We start from the raw sequence: 16,247 nt of genomic DNA, 5'->3' as shown, positions 1-16,247 counted from the left end.
AGCTCCAGATGAAGCCTTGTTCCTTAAAGGCACATCACCTAATTTTCTTGATCTCGGTTCCTTTGCAAAATGAGGATGGGGTAAGATGATTTCTCAGATCCTTCCCAACTCTAATATTCCATGATTATGTAATACAATAAAGAAAAGGAGACCCACCCAGGGTACCCTACATTTATTTGAGGGGGGGAGTGCCCTACACTTATTTGTGCTCCCTGTGGTATATTCCAAGTTTTATATAAGCCCTTCACTTCCGGGCTGTAATTGTTGTGCTGGAAAACTGACCTCACACATTAATTCCAACTAAGCATCTAGCATAACTGGCCCAGTTAAGAATTGTAAAGTTTCTGTGTGTAGAGTATCGAGAATAATAAAACAGAATAAAAATTTAAATGATGGCATTCCTAAACACAAGGTGGGATCTAAAACAAATATAGAACATTGGAAAAACTGGTGAAATACAAGTAAATTCTCTAATTAATAGTATTGTGCCAAGATTAATTTTTTTAGTTTTGGTAAATGTTCTATGGTTACATAAGATACAAACTTAAGAAGAATGTAGAAGAGCCTACTGGAACTCTGTACTATTTTTGAAACTTTTTTGTAAGTTTTAAATTGTCTCAAAAAATAAGCAAGATGGCATTGAGGGCACTGTGATATTACTGTAACTGAGCTGAGGGGGAGGGGTAGAGAGGACCTTCCCATCCCTCCAGAGCAGCTGTCAGCTTCTCAGGCCCTCACTGTCTCCTAATCATTTTTTCAGAATCCAAAAGAGAAAGGAAGTAGCCCAGATATCTCAGAACATGATGTGAGACCCCATATAGGAATTAAACTTTAAGAAAAAAAATGATTAAAACTGGGGCAATTTAAATGTTGTCATCAGGGAATATTAAAAGTACAAATATTCAATTTGCTTCTTGCTTGATCAATTCAATTAGATTCTTAATAAGCATTGTTCACTCATAGCCCATTATGGATATCAGTGCTGTTTTGTTTCATTTCGTTTACTGCCCAAAATCTAGAACCCTTCCTGTGTCGGGGAAAAAGACGTATTTGAGAGTCTTTGTGGAAACAGAATAATTCTCACTACAGAGGCTGAAAATATCAGATTCTCACATTTCTTACCCTACAGTTAACCTTCATGCACCTCATCTAGGGACAGGGATTTGTCCTCTACTCAGCCAATCAAGCAGAGCCACTAGGATTTTCAGTCAAAAGCTACTGGGCAATGGAGCAGGGACAGGGAAGACTTCTTTTTGGACATGATAGCAGCAGCTGAAAGATCCAGTTTCCGGAGGCAGAAGGGGCAGGATTTGGTGTCCCATGAGTGATTTAGGGACAAGCCACATCACCCAGTGCTCAGTGGTGCAAATACCCTTGTAGGGTCAATTTGGTGCCATTCTTCCAGCTATAGCCTGTTTCTCTCCATTTCCTGGGGCCAGTATCATCTCTCTCGGTGACTCGGAAAGCTGTCTGATGTCTTTACAAGTTTGTTTTCTGTTTAAACGTATCAGAGTTGACTTCCATTACTAAGTCCCCTACCTGATACATACTCATTTAGGCAACTCTAGAATTCATTCACTCCAAAGTACAGAGTTACTGTGGTAGGCAGAATTCTAAAGATGGGCCCCCAAGATTTCCATCATCAGGTTATTCAATTGAATACTAATCTAGGTACTGCTATAAAGAAATTTTGTTAATGCAATTAAAATTCCAAATCACAGATTTTTAAGATATGGAGATTATCCAAATGGGTAATCGAATCCCATCAGCCCTTTAAAAGCAGAGAATTTTCTCTGGCCAGCAGCAGAAGGGAAAGTCAGAATGGAAAGCACCAGAAAGATTCAAGACACCATTCATTGCTCACTGATGATAGAAGAGACCACTTGACAAGCAATGTGAGCTGCCCCTAGCTGAGCTCTAGCAAGAAGATGGGAGCCTGAATCCTACAAATGAAAGTCAAATTTAGCCAAAAATTCTAAAAGAGCTTGGAAGTAGATTCTTCTCCAAAGCCTCCATTTGAGGGCCCAGCCTGGCTGACATGCTGGTGTTGGTGTGTGTCTCCTTAAAAGCAGAGAGTCCAGCCAAAAGCATTTTGACCTCTCACTTACAGAACTATGAGATAATTATAGACATTGTTTTAGTCTCTAAAATTTGTGGTAATTTAGTGTACAGCAGTAGAAAACAAATATAGTTACGAAAAAAGGACGAAGGATTCTGAGTGACTCAAACTTCTCAACAGAAAAGCTATAATGTAGAAGAAAATGGAATGGTGCTTTTGAAGTTCTGAGGGAAAGAAATCTAAAATCTCCTACCCAGTCAGACTATGGAGAACGTGTGATGATGTACTAAGACATTCAAAAAACATAGCATTCTTCATTTTTGTCCTTCTGTCTCAAAAGACGAGCCGAGAATGTACTCTACCACAATGAAAGTAAACTAAAAGTAAGAAACAATGTAGTTCAGAAACAGAGGATCTCAAAGATGGGCAGGGGTACAGAATTTCCCAAATGTACCCATGACCCAAAGGGAAACCGTTTCAGATGGAAGCACATCTGAAGATCTGGGAGACAGTCTTCAAAAGGATGAGCCTTGTAAGAATATCTGGTGGGTCTGAATGTATTAAGAGATTCAGACTATTGATTGAGTGTAGGGCTAATTTAATAATTAGCTCACAGAGAGATAAGCAAACGAAAGAAGTAAACTGTAATTCACCCCAGTGAAAACAAAGAGTTGTGGTAAAGGAAAAATGATGATAGTATAATATTTGGCTAAGCAATCAATAACTCTCGCATTCATGATAATACAAAAACACATAATACTATAAACTTACCAATGTGATTATATTAGAAAGATAGAAGACTAAAAGTACACACTACTGTCAGTATTCCGATTCAAAGTCCTGCGTGTTCATCAAAACCCACGATGGTCCTCTGTAGCAACTGGCTTAAAGGGAATCCAACCATCATCTGTAACTTTGCTTCTATGAGAAAATATATTCCAGATCCTAATCAAGAAACTTGCAAATAAACTTTTGGAACATATACCATTATCCCACAAAAATAAAGACAACCCTTTAAAGAGTTATTATATCAGCAGTCAAGAGATGAAACCTAGGCTCATCCCTCTTTCCTCTTTCTTTCCTCTTTAACATGTTTTAATAAGGTGGGGCGGGGCGGTTAGCTAAGTTGTAAGGTTTTGAATGTTGTTCAAATATGCAATTTTAGAGTGCACTAGCATTCTTCATCATCGTCCTTCTTTCTCAAGAGACTAGCCGAGAATGTACTTTACCCCAATGAAAGTAAACTAAAAGTAAGAAATGATGTAGTTCAGAAGCAGAGGATCTCAAACATGGGCAGGGGTACAGAATTTCCCAAATGTACCCAAGGCCCAAAGGGAAACCGCTTCAGATGGAAGCACATCTGAAACTGCTTCAGTTTATTCTGTAATCCATTTTTCCATAAGTTCATTCACTTTTTTCATTCATAAACTAATTCTTTTTCTCCAAAATAACTTATTCCAGTATGTCCTAAAAGGGATCTCTAAACCAAGGTACCATTTTTTACAGCTGATGAGTTATATGCTTTATGAAATAAAATTAGATAATTATGCCAAAGTCCTTTGAAAATGCAGAAAGTTACCAAGTATATATCTATTCTGTTCTTATTTTTAATTAATCATAACTGGAAATGTGCAAGCTGCATCTCAGAATGACTAATAATGTTTCTGAAACTCACTTAAATAAATTTTTAAACTCATTTAAAAATCCAGAATAATCGCTGAGTCACGCATGACTCATACAACAGAGCCCACTAGTCAAGGAATGACTTGTAGAGAAATATTACCAATATTAGATAATGGTTAACTCCGTGTGAATGAGAAAATAAGATCTGTTTCTGATTCTTGAAAGTTTTCTTAAATTTAAACAAAAAAATTTTTTCTCTAGTTAAAAAAAAAATAGAAGGAAACATAAATGAGTTGATCTTTCACTATTAGGTAAGCATTTGAAGAATACAGTTTAACTTAAAGACCACAGCTCTGGAGTCAATGACCTTGAAATACAGATGTTCTTGAAAGAACAGATTATCAGTCCAAACTGCCAAAGATGTGGAAATGTAATTAAGCTTTTACAGTGAAGATGTATGAATTTTTGACCCCTTCTGGTTTCTATTTTAATTTTTAGTTAATGGTTCAACAAACATTTTGCAACATAAATCCTCTACAAGGTACTATCCAGTGTGGTAAGGAGACAAAGATGAACCAAATCCAGATCTGGCCTAGAAGAATTCACCATTCATGGGAACAACAAGGCATTTACTACTTACCTTAATCCAAGGTGGAACACTACATAAAAAATAAAGTAAAATAATAAAGCAAAAGCATGTGAAGGGGAAGAGGTTAATGCAAAGCTTTTTGAAGAGTTGGTTTTGGGATGCAGCCTTTAAACAACATTTTATATTTGTAAAGATAAGGGTAAGGAAAAGAGGAAGAAGCCAAGGCTTACTGAGCTTACCATACACAGGACAAACAGGGTGAATTCTCGATTTAATGATGTGTGAAGGGAGGTAGAGAGAAACAGGTGGCACAGATCTTGATTTTCAATGACCTTACTTACATGCCATGAAAGACCTTCAAAATGTTGCTTGTTTTATTATCAATTTAAGCAAGATATTAAATTTAATCAGAACTGTGCTTTAGAAAGATTCATTGAGGGTCCTACTTTGTAATGTGAATTTATGTAATGAGTATTAAGGCAGAGACTGGAGATTAGAGGCCAAATTAGAAAATCCTTGTAGCTGCACAGATGACAAGCATGGTCAGCAAAATTCTGAAAAGGCCCCCAAATTCCCAGCCCTTGGTGTGCGAACACCTTCTCCCAGTTATTCAGTCAAACATTAATCAAGGTGTTGCTGTGAAGGGACTTGGGGATGGAATAAGTTCCCAAATCAGCTGACCTTAAGGTAAAGAAATCCAGGAATGCCTCACCAAATCACATGAGTCCCTTCAATTTATCTGTGTCAAGAAATCAGAGACGGTGGCTCAGTGGGTTAAGCTTCTGCCTTCCTCTCAGGTCATGATCTCAGGGTCCTAAGATCGAGCCCTGTATCTGGCTCTCTGCTCAGTAGGGAGCCTGCTTCCCTTCTTCTTTCTGCCTACTTGTGGTCTCTGTCAGTCAAATAAATAAATAAATAAATAAAATCTTTAAAAAAAAGAAAGAAAGAAAGAAAGAAATCAGAGACAGGGAAGTTAGAGAAAGTCAAAGCATGAGAGGGGTTTAACATTTTTCCATTACTTGCATTGAAGATGGAGGGGAATTCATATGGCAAGGAAGATCAGTGGCCTCTGGGAACTCATATTGGCCCCAATGGTCAACAGGCAGAAAAGAAATGGGGACTTCAGTCTTAACAATGAAAAGGAACTGAATTCTGTCCCTGATCTGAATAAATTTGGAAGTGTATTGTTCCCTAGAGTCTCCCCACAAAAACTCAGTCTGGCCAATGTCTTGATTGATACCTTCAGCCCAAAATACACTCCCATCTTGTCAAGATGTCTGACCTACAGAAGTGGTGATATCATACATTTGTGTTATTTTAAGCCTCTACGTTTTTTGTAAATTGTTAACAGTAATAGAAATATTACAAGTAGGAGCACCTGGGTGGCTCAGTCAGTCAAGCATCTGCCTTCAGCTCCGGTCATGACCCCGGGGTCCTGGGATGGAGCCCCATGGTGGGCTTCCTGTTCAGCAGGGAATCTGCTTCTCCCTTTAAGCCTCCTCTGTCTCATGCGCTCTCTCTCTCTCTTTGTCAAATAAATAGACAAAATCTTAAAAAAAGAAAAGAAAAGAAAAGAAATAGTACAAGTAATGAAATGTATAGTACTTTATACCATTTTAAAAGATCTGTTCTTAACTGACCAAGCATTAAGCACATACTTAGGGAGGGTAGCATTTTGGGACCCACTTCTCCAGATCAGTTTCAAAGGATAATAATAATTTCAGTAAATTTCAGTTATTAGAGACTTGCTCTAAGATTTGGAGGTGAATGGCATGATTTTTTTAAAACACTTTAAAATTAATCACTGAACAGGCAAAAGTTGAAAAAGACTTCAGTACCTACCATGTAAATTAACTAGTTCATAAGGAATAATAAGTGAATAAGCTTAAGAGTTAAGACAATTGAATTTATAGTTATTTTGGCCATGTAGTATTCAATGAGTAAGTTGAGTTCCTTTGGTCTTACTTTATATGTAAAATGGAAAAATTTTTTGTACTAATTACTTCACAGTATTGTTACTAGGACCAAATTTATTAAAATAAAACAAAAAATTATATGTTATAAAACAGTTCACAAATTTTAATTATGATTATTATTGGGTCTAGAACAGTTATTTGTCTGCAAGCCATAGATTATCTCAGTGCATCTAAATTAGATTGAAATAGAACCGGTTGCAAAGATTTAAAAATTTTTACTTTATTTCTAGTTTGAATCAATGCCACACTTAAAATAAGGCTACACACACCTCATAAAACTATGGAGTAAATATTGGTTGGTAGACTAATTGGCATTTTATCCTTATAAAGAGACCTTGTCAGAGACATCTAAATATGTTTACAGGGGGAAAAGCAGATATTTGTCTTATAAATATCCTAAATTTGAGTCTTAAAACTAAGAGGAATCCCATAATCTTGATTTCTTTGAATTTGATTGGCAACTAATGTATTTTTCATATGGGGTTTCAATTTCACATACTGTATATATTTTCAAACCTAAAAATCATTTCTATATACTGGGGAAGATTTAAGGAAAAAATCATGTCACTTCCTCAGGATTTCCCAGTATGTCAAGGGAAGAATTTCTTCTGATTATTTTGTAGAGTACGTAAAAGTCAGTCATTCAATAAAGCATTTTAAAAGTAGAAGGAACTGAGATAAATGGTCTTTGTAGAAAAAGAAATGCAGTTAGAAGGAAGAGTATAGTTATGTAAAGTGAATTACACGGGTATGTTTCCAGGCAAACAGTAGGTGGCAACATTTACACAGTCTTGTTTTTGAAATGCTTGTATAACACCAAGATAAAACAAGCTAATGATTCATGAAATACGGGACTTTCCAAAACTCGTGTATTAAAAGGGCTATTTATGCACGAACATGTTCTTTGTTTTTATTCTTTCTATTTTAGAATATTATGCTGCCGCCTTATCAGAAAGACTTCACTGAAATCATTTAATCTTAATGCTTTATTTGTGAGGCATATTAGATTGTTCATCTAAACGAAGGGATAGAATTTTTTCCCCCTCAGGCTTTGGTCAGATGAGGTGGTTGAGTTAGACAAGGGTGAAGATTAGGGGAAACACGATGCTTTATTTTACATTTAAGAAAAAAAAGAAAGAAAGAAAGCCAGCCAGCCGTAGCGTGAGCTCAATAACTAGAGTTTGCAGCAAATTATTACAGGAGGCACATCTAGGGGCCAAGGGAGGGCAGAAGCTGCGTCAAGTTTCCTTTTCTCTTTTGAGCACATCTGATTCTGTTGGTAACACTGAAGGCCGAAGGCTTGTGACCCTGTGTGCGGTTCTCACAGATGAGTTTCCAAACCTAAGAAGCCATTTTAGGAGGTGAGTGGCGGAAGTCACTGTGACCTTTGAGGCTTAGGGGTTATTTTTTATTTTCCAGAATGATGAGATTTGTTAATGAGCATTTTCCTGGTGGGAAATCAGAGGGCAGCCCTAAGAGGTGAGTAGAGGTGCTGCTTTATAACAGCAGAGGTCAGTAACAGCAAAGGGGAAGGAAATGGAGCAATCCGGCCAGAAATTTTGTCACTTTCTTTGAGTTGCACAATCAACAGGCAAGAGGCTGACAACACACAGGATATCCTAATCCTAATACCCAACAGTGTCTCCTGGACAGCCAATGTCTCCATCCTGGTCCTACTGCCTTCCTGGACATGCTCAGAAATATTTCAGACTCTCCCTACCAAAGAATTAGTTTCTACCACAGAGTATTTTTTTTTTTTTAGAGAGAACCATAATAGAATATGAAGTAAAACTTTCCACTCTACTCTTTTACAGTTATTGAAACTTTTTCCTACCTCTCCAATCCTGAACTTGGACTTATCTTCAGATAAGAAAAAACAAACAACAGCAAAGAAAAGGATAGGAAAAAAAATAAAATATTTTATCCTTACATTTGGCAAATACTTACTGAGTGCCAAGGACTGTTCTAAGTACTTGGGGTACAAAATAAACAAAATACATCACGTCTCTTTCCTCATGGAACTTGGAATCTAGCGGGGCCAGGCAGAAGTTAAACAAATAAATGGTATATGTCAAGTGGTATATTCATTTCCTAGAGCTGCCACAACAAAGTGCCACACAATAGACGAGTTCAAACAACCAACAGTTCTGGAGGCTAGAAATCCAAGATAGAGTTCTCTGCAAGGCCATGCTCCCTCCAAAACCTGGAGGGACACTCCCTTGCCTTTCCTAGCTTCTGGTGCTTTCCCAGCAACCCTTGGCTCTTCTTGGACTGTAAGTACATCACCTCCATCCTCTGTCTTCACAGAGGTGATCTCTTCCTGTCTCTTCACATACTCTTCTTTCTGTCCGTGTCTATGTCTGTGTCCAAACTGCTCCTTTTTGAAAGGACACCAGTCTTTTCAGACTAAGACCCACCCTAATAATCTCATCTTAACTTGGCTACAACTACAAAGACCCTATTAACAAATAAGCTTGCAATGGGGGATGCTAGGAGTTACATTTTGGTGGAGACACAATTCAGCTCATAACCTATATGATGAAAAAAATAAAAAAGGAAAGGAAAGAGAAAGTAGTAAAAGGAGGGGAGGCATGTTTGGAAAAGGTGGTCATGGAAAATGACATTTGAATAAAGTGAGATCTGAACAAAGAAGTGAGAAATTGGAGCGTGCGGGGAACTAAAAGAAGAGATATCTGCTCCTGAAAAAAAAAAAAAAACAGGATTTTAAGTGCCAAAATTGTAATGTGACCAGTTGTCTTCATTCTTTAAAATATGTTCATGATTATAAAAGAAAGGTCTATGCATATTACAACCATAAATCATTCTTTTTAGCTCTGAACAAGTTGATGGTTTTCAGTTAACTTATCTTTAGCAAGAATAGAGGAGATATGGATTGATTATAGGCTTACATGATTTTTCTTTAAACAAATATTTATTTTGCTGCAAATATTCATTTTGCACACTTTCGGGTCCTGGGGACAAAGCAGTGAACAAAACTTTAACACTCTGCCTTCAATGAGTTTACATTTCAATAAAGGGGAGATCAAGTTTGACTTTTTTATCCTTTCTCTGCCCAGTGGGAATTTGAAGAAACTTACCCCGGTAAGAATAACTTGCATCTTAACAGAAACCCAGAATCATAGGATCTCATTAGGACCCATAAAGTTATCTGGTCCAAGTATTCATCAGATAGTGATTCTTTGATAAGATTCTCCTTAAAATGGCTCGAATTGTATGCCAACACCTTTAGCAACAGAAGCTCACAATCCCTCCAACTTTACCATCGACTAGAATTTCTCTCACTCTCTAGCCCTCTACTCCCCAAACAGAATTGTTGCTTTTCCTGGGAAACGCCAGGCTCTTCACTTGCTGTTCTCCAGATACATTCTTGGCTAGCTGCTTCAGCTCCTTCAAATATTTATTAAAATGTCACCTTCTCAGTAAGTCTTTCTTGGCTACCCCATTTAAAAATAACCACCACCACCCCCGCCATGTTGCTACCTCACTTTCTTTATTCCCTTTCTTTGCGTTATTTTTTCTCCAAAACTTGTATCATCATCTAATTTTTTAAACTCATTTATTTTATTGTCTGTCTCCCCCATTGGAATGTAAGCTTCATAAAGGCAAAAATTTATATCTGTTTTAATTTACTGCCATGTCCTCTGGAATGAGAAGCACGCCTTGCACAGAACAACTGCAAAATGAATGTTTGTTTAAGGAACGGTCATTTAAATTTAGGATTAGCAGCCCCTCTATTTGTGCTAAGGGAGAGTCAAGTGACAGCTATCAGCTTGTTGCAGGGAGGCCATATCTGAATTAACAATGAGCACTCTCTTCAATTACAGTTGTGGAAAATTCAGAGACATTCCTTCAAATCGATGTTGCTCATATTTCTCTCTATAAAGGGTGAGGGTGTGTCTTTAAATCTTAATAAAGAAAGGAAGCTCAGTTCAAGTAAGCTATTTCATGATGAACTAATTCATACACAGATAAAACTTGGAGAGATTGACCAAGGGAGGTCTTACAGTGATTTCACCAAACACCCAGCGTGATCTGTAGATGGAATAAGTCATGTGACTTGCATGCGTACATGCTGCTTCTTAAAATGTCGGTAGAGGTCCACTATGATGAGTTAGTGCATATGGAAGAAACTGTTTGGCATTAGCTTGACCACATTTCTATGTAGATATAATTGTAAATATTACATATTAGCTGGAAATGATGCTAGGTGACTTGAAATTTATTCTGACAATGAAAAGGCTCCTATTGTGGAAGAACTTAGTCCACGTCAGGCTGGGCTCTAAGTAGAACAGTGGTTCTTGACACTATTCACAAACTAGAATCACCTGGGAAGATTTGCAGACACTGGTGCCTAGTTCTCCCTCCAAGAGGTAAGGTAGAGCCAAGCATTTTCTTAAGCTTCCAAGGTGATTCTAATGCGCATGTAGGTAGAGACCCAATACAGTAAAGAACTATTTTCTGGGAAATGACCAAGGTACTGTTAGACTTGTAAGTTGAGTTTACAGAATTGTTCCAAGAAGCACACTGTCTTCATAGGAATAGGGTCTTCAGAAAGGTTCAAGAAAAAGAAGCAAGAGTCATGTTTCTCTTCCAGGTATTTACAACACAGAGATTTATAGGCATTATCATTTATGAGAGTGAAAATGCAATTATTTCAGTCTGTGACAAAGATATTTGAACTGTGTATGACATTGCCCTCAAGTGAGAAATCGCACTGCAGGGGTGACTGGGTGGCTCAGTCAGTTAAGCATCCAACTTTTGATTTCAGCTCAGGTCATGGTCTAAGGGTTGTGAGATGGAGCCTTGTGTAGGACTTGGGCATGGATCCTGTTTAAGATTTTCTCTCTCCCTCTTCTTTTGTCCCTATCCCCTCTTCCTCTTGGAAGAAAAAAAGAAAGGAAGGAAGGAAGGGAGAAAGAGAAAGAAACGGGGGACTAAGTTACTAAATAACTAATACACAAGACTATCACAGGTAGGGAAACAAACCTGGGAAAAGAAGAAAAAGCATTCTTCCTGCGTTTTGAATGAGGAGCCTACATTTTCATTTTGCACTGAGCCCTGAAAATTACATAAGCTGCTTGTGAACCATAGATTTGTATCATAGATAATTTCTGTACATACATCAGAAAGAAAACATGAGACAAATAGATTAGCTCTGTCAGAGTGGAAAGCCTAGCCACTTTCTCAAAAAAGCTCATTGTCTTCATCTCTGTCAATGTGTTGTTCCCTTTCAACAATGTAAGTGGTTAATTATTGATGGACATGTCTCTATCCAGTTTTATCTAAGAACTTTGAGGATAATCTAGAACATGTTTTGGATGCTTTTCTTCTGACAGTTTCTATTTTCTAGATGCTTTGGAACAGGACTAAGGTGGGGTTCGTGACACAGCAATTAAATTCATTGGACCTCATCATGCAAGAACCAAACAAAGTCTCTAAACCACTGAACACAAGATTTGCTTTGTAAAACAATGGTAATGACATTTTCCTCTAGGGAGACTTCCATCCAGAATACTAAGAAGTTTCTACTCTGCAAATGATTTGAGACTTTGAGTTACTTTAAAGTCTTTTTATTAGAAATAAGACATAAGTAAAAAAAAAAAAAAAATCAATGTAATCTCCTTTAGAGCCATCTGGTTTTGATTTTTCTGCTGTACCTCCTTGAGAACTCAAAAAAGCCAAAAAGAGAAGGAAGTAATTGTTCTCTGTTCACTGCAGCTGCCAAAATAGTCACCATGTTTTTTTCCTACAGTCACCTGTAAATGAGAACCAGGACTCAAAACAATATATGTTTTATTAATTTAAAGGCATAGTAGCCAAATATGGAATGATTTGGATTGCTATGAGCCAATGATAATGACACTTGGTCCTTTTAGGTTCTAGTAGTTGGGCAATGTAATTTCTCATGTCCAGGGTAATAGTAACAAAAGCAAAATAGTAGTGCTGTTAAAGAGTAGTTATGTTAGATTACTGCTTATTCCTAGTTCCAATTTTTATAGCACCAAACACATTTTCCCCTTAATCTCTCCTTTTGTAGAATAAATACAGTATTTCCAAGTTTTATCATTTTTCAAGATAAAGCTCTTTAATCTATGCTTAAGGTCATCGATGTCTGCAGAATCCTCCCCAACCTTCATCTTCGAGTTGTTGACTTCAGGAATGATGTGTACATAATTCATATGGATGAATAGGCAATTTTGTGACTGAAATTCTGTGGTTATGCTACTACTCCTGTTACAGTTTTCATGCAAAAGAGATACTGGGAATAAAACAGAATCTTCTATTAAGTCTCATTTCATCTTGAGAACCAAATTGGGTGACTCTCTCATCCCTATTTTGTCTAGAGGTTATGCGACTTCCCTAAAGTCACACCTTAAATATAAATAGCAATGATGAGATTTGAACCTAAGCAGTCCGGATCCTGTATTCTCAAACACGGTGCAGTGCTCTCCCCACAGTGTCTGATTCTTGATTCCATAGACCCTACTTTATACCTGTTTGTCTTGCCCATATTCCCTTGCTGTCTTCTAGCAGGGCTTGAATTCTCTGTGTATTGTCTCTCCAATATACTCCTCAAAGGCAGGGAAAAAGCTTTCTCTTTCTGTTTTACTTACCCAAAGGGCTTATTACTAAAGACAGACCACAGAGCATTTCTGGAGAAACTCCCTTGAGGCTCTCAACAGAGAGTAATGCAAATAACAAAACACCCAAGAGTAATATTACCTAGGAAACATCAAAAATATTCCCCATCCTCACTTCTCTTAATCAATACTTTCTATTTATTCAGGCCCAAGCTTATGAAGGGTGAAGATTGTCTTGATGAAGAGCAAGCCTTCTGGCTACTAAAGCTGACATCTAGAAAAATCACAAGGCTTGGGTTCAATATTCTGCACTCTAACTCCCTAAATAGACTCAAGTAAATGGCAATGGATACGCTCAACCTTTTCTGAGCTTCTAAAAAACATCCAACCATTGCATTTCTCTTTAGTTCCTTTTCTAATTATCGGACTGCATTTTACTTGAGCCCAGTAGAATTTTAAATATGAGAAAAGAACATTAACGAATAGGCTTAAAATGAAGAGGAAAATGGGAAATTGGTATTTGATTTGATTTTTTTTTTTAATCAAGTCATCTACTTTCAGTGATTGAGTCAGTTTGCTAGCTGGAACAAGATTTCTGGGTGAATGACTTTCACTAAAATAAACAGGGTGCATTTTAACAATGGTATACGTTCACAAATGACCACTATTTTTATCCCAACATCACTCAGCAGAGGGAAGTGGTGTTCCTGGATTACCAAACCCAGAAGAAAACAGAAACAAAAGAAAAATACATTATGTGGCATGCCTTCTTTCAGCTTTTCCAATCTGGAGCAGACCACTCCCATTTTAAGAAAATTACTTAGAGTGCAAAGGATACTTCAAAAAGAAACAGACAGATATGTCCTGATCCTCCTTGACATTATAGTAATCAAATTTTAGATTAATTTTCTTCTTACACAGAAGCAAAATATAGCACGGGAACAGCCTGTCTTCCTCTGGCTTTTAGTAAACATTTGCCACTTAGTATTCGGGAGCCAGTTGGAATTTTTTTTTTTTTTTAATCTTTGGCAATCGAAACAATATCTTCGATAAATTATGGCAAGCCAACAGGGAGAGAGCAACTCAGGAAGGGTGCTCTGGTCCCAGCAGCCAAGCAGGCAGGAGAGCAAAGATGAAGAACTGTAAACCACATGCCCTGAAGGCAAATATATAGCAGCCTTACAGTTGCTGCCCTGCTGTCTCGCCACTCTGCCTTCTGCCCTAGCCCTCCAAGCTTAGCCCCAGCTGGGTGAGTTTGTTCATTCAGCCGTTCTTTCAACAGATATTTACTGAGCGCTCACCCTGGGGCTGGCATTAGTCTTCATATGAGAAATATAATAGTCATCAAAACATATATGGTTAGATATGGGACAGAAGAATAAGCAGAGAATTCATAGTGTGGTAAGCAGAGGGGAAATTCAAGGGGCTATAGAAAGGGCATCTGATGCAGACTTGAAAGATCAAAAGAAGTTTCCCAGAGGAAGTGACGTCCTGATTGAGGAAAGGAGGACGAAAAGTCAGACAAACGAAGAAGAACTGGAAGAGCAATCAAGAAAGGAGCTAGCATCAGAGGATCAAGGATCAGAGGTGGGCACGTTCAAGAAACGTGAAATTCGATCTGGCTGAAGCCTTGAATGTAAGGAAGAGGACAAAACGTGAAATGAGAAGGGTAAGCAAGTTCTATGTATTGGCCAGGATTATCTAGGTTATACTCAAGTAACAAATACCCAAATATCAAATGATGATGCGACACAGTAACAGTCACGTCTCATTCACGATCTATGTCCAGTGTAAGCTGGGGTCAAGTCAGAAGTGGTGCGGTGGGGTGCACCGTCACTTTGGGGGTCTAAGATGATGGCCACCTGTCGTCTTCTAGCTGCAATACCAGGAACAGTGGGCTTTCTTCATCACCCCAACAGGGAAAGAGATGCCCAAATGTCTTTTATGTATTTCAGCCTGGAAGAGACACCAATCACATATACCCACGGCTTGCTGGCTAGCACAACTTTACATGTCTCCTGCCCCGACTACACCAAATCTGCAGTTTTTTCCCATTATATAAATGTGGGTGTCTCAACGCATTGCTTTAAAAAGAAAGTTTTCCAAGAACCAGAGACCCCATTCCTACTGTTGAGTTTCTGTGCCACATTGCACATTTGTAGGCACCCAGCTAACACCTCAAAAATCCAGATTAAAAAGCAATAAAATCAAACTCAATGGGTTTTCTAGAGAGAGGTGACTCTGCAAATGGATATCACAAGGAAAGAAATAGCATTCCTCCCCTAGAGCACAAAACTATTTTTACATTCAAGCTGCTCTCTTTGGGTGGAGACGTCATAAGCATCACCAACCTGAATCTGCCATGCGTGACAGGTGGAATCTTACATGATTGACTCAAGAAGAGTCACTTTCTAAATACATTTTTTTCAGTCCTCATAGGAAAGTTGTAAGGAAGCATTTTTATTTGTCATGTTGTAAGTTGGCCAACAAGGTAATACTGTGCATCATCGTTGCATCAAGATGAAAAATTGTTTTCTTTTTTTTTCCCCTAAATACATGTGCCCCTGATCCTCATTCTACAGGTCGCAAGTTTTTTTTCCTTTTACATTGGTGGTTTTGTTTTAAGTCTCATACAGGTTTAAATATTTTCAGGAACTTTACATCCACACAGAAACTATTTAGAATTGGGCCTCACTTTGCAGAGGGAAAGCATGGGAATTTTTTTTTTTTTTTCCAGTTGAGAAGCTAAGAAGTGGCTATTAAAAGTGATGGGTATTTAGCCTGTGTAGTAACAGTGAGACATCCCAATATAAAATCTTTTTTTTCTTTCCCGTCATAAAGATATGCTCAATGCTGATAACCTTAGAAAACATCACATCAAAAGGGATGACATTGAAATCAGTTTTTAGGTCCGCTATGGCATATCGGTTCACAAGTCTATTCCAATGCCCCGTGCCACTTTCAGATGATGGAGAGCTCTAGATTAAAACGTATGCGGAGCTCAGTGTCCATGTGTGTCCTAGCTTCCACTAAGCAGATATACCCACACAGATTTGGCAGATGGAAAGAGGTTGTGTCTGTGCCTCTACTTCTTGCTGTCAGGCACAGTCCTGCTGGCATTGGTTTTTCTGTTAGTAATGCTAACAGAGGTAACAGTGAGTGTTCCCTGCCTTCATGGCTGCACCATTTTGCTGGCATGGATCTCCGCTGAGTTCGTCTAGTCCTGGAGCCAGTGATCATGGTGGCAGTTTTCAGATCATGGCAGAGAAAGCAGCCAACTTAGCAAGTCTAGGAGTCATTTTTGGAAACTCAGTCAGGAACCTGCTTCTCTAACTCTTCCAATGATTTTGTGAACACTAAAGTCTCACATTCATTGCTTTCCTAGAATATCTTTTTTT

General features: G+C 38.0%; 1 protein-coding gene across 2 annotated transcripts in view; it reads right to left on the bottom strand.

Moving 5' to 3' along the window:
* Positions 1-3,125, bottom strand: part of LGSN (lengsin, lens protein with glutamine synthetase domain) — a 40,129-nt gene extending 37,004 nt beyond the window's left edge. For both annotated transcript variants that reach the window (XM_045070413.1, XM_013047390.1), the window contains exon 1: positions 2,831-3,125. The gene's annotated coding sequence lies outside the window, so the exon portion shown is untranslated. The remainder of the gene's footprint in view (positions 1-2,830) is intronic.
* Between the last annotated feature and the right edge of the window lie 13,122 nt (positions 3,126-16,247).

Source organism: Mustela putorius, unplaced genomic scaffold, assembly GCF_011764305.1.
Source record: "Mustela putorius furo isolate JIRA1106 unplaced genomic scaffold, ASM1176430v1.1 tig00003969_pilon_pilon_pilon, whole genome shotgun sequence".
Taxonomy (NCBI): Eukaryota; Metazoa; Chordata; class Mammalia; order Carnivora; family Mustelidae; genus Mustela; species Mustela putorius.
This window is presented reverse-complemented; position numbering and strand designations above follow the sequence as displayed.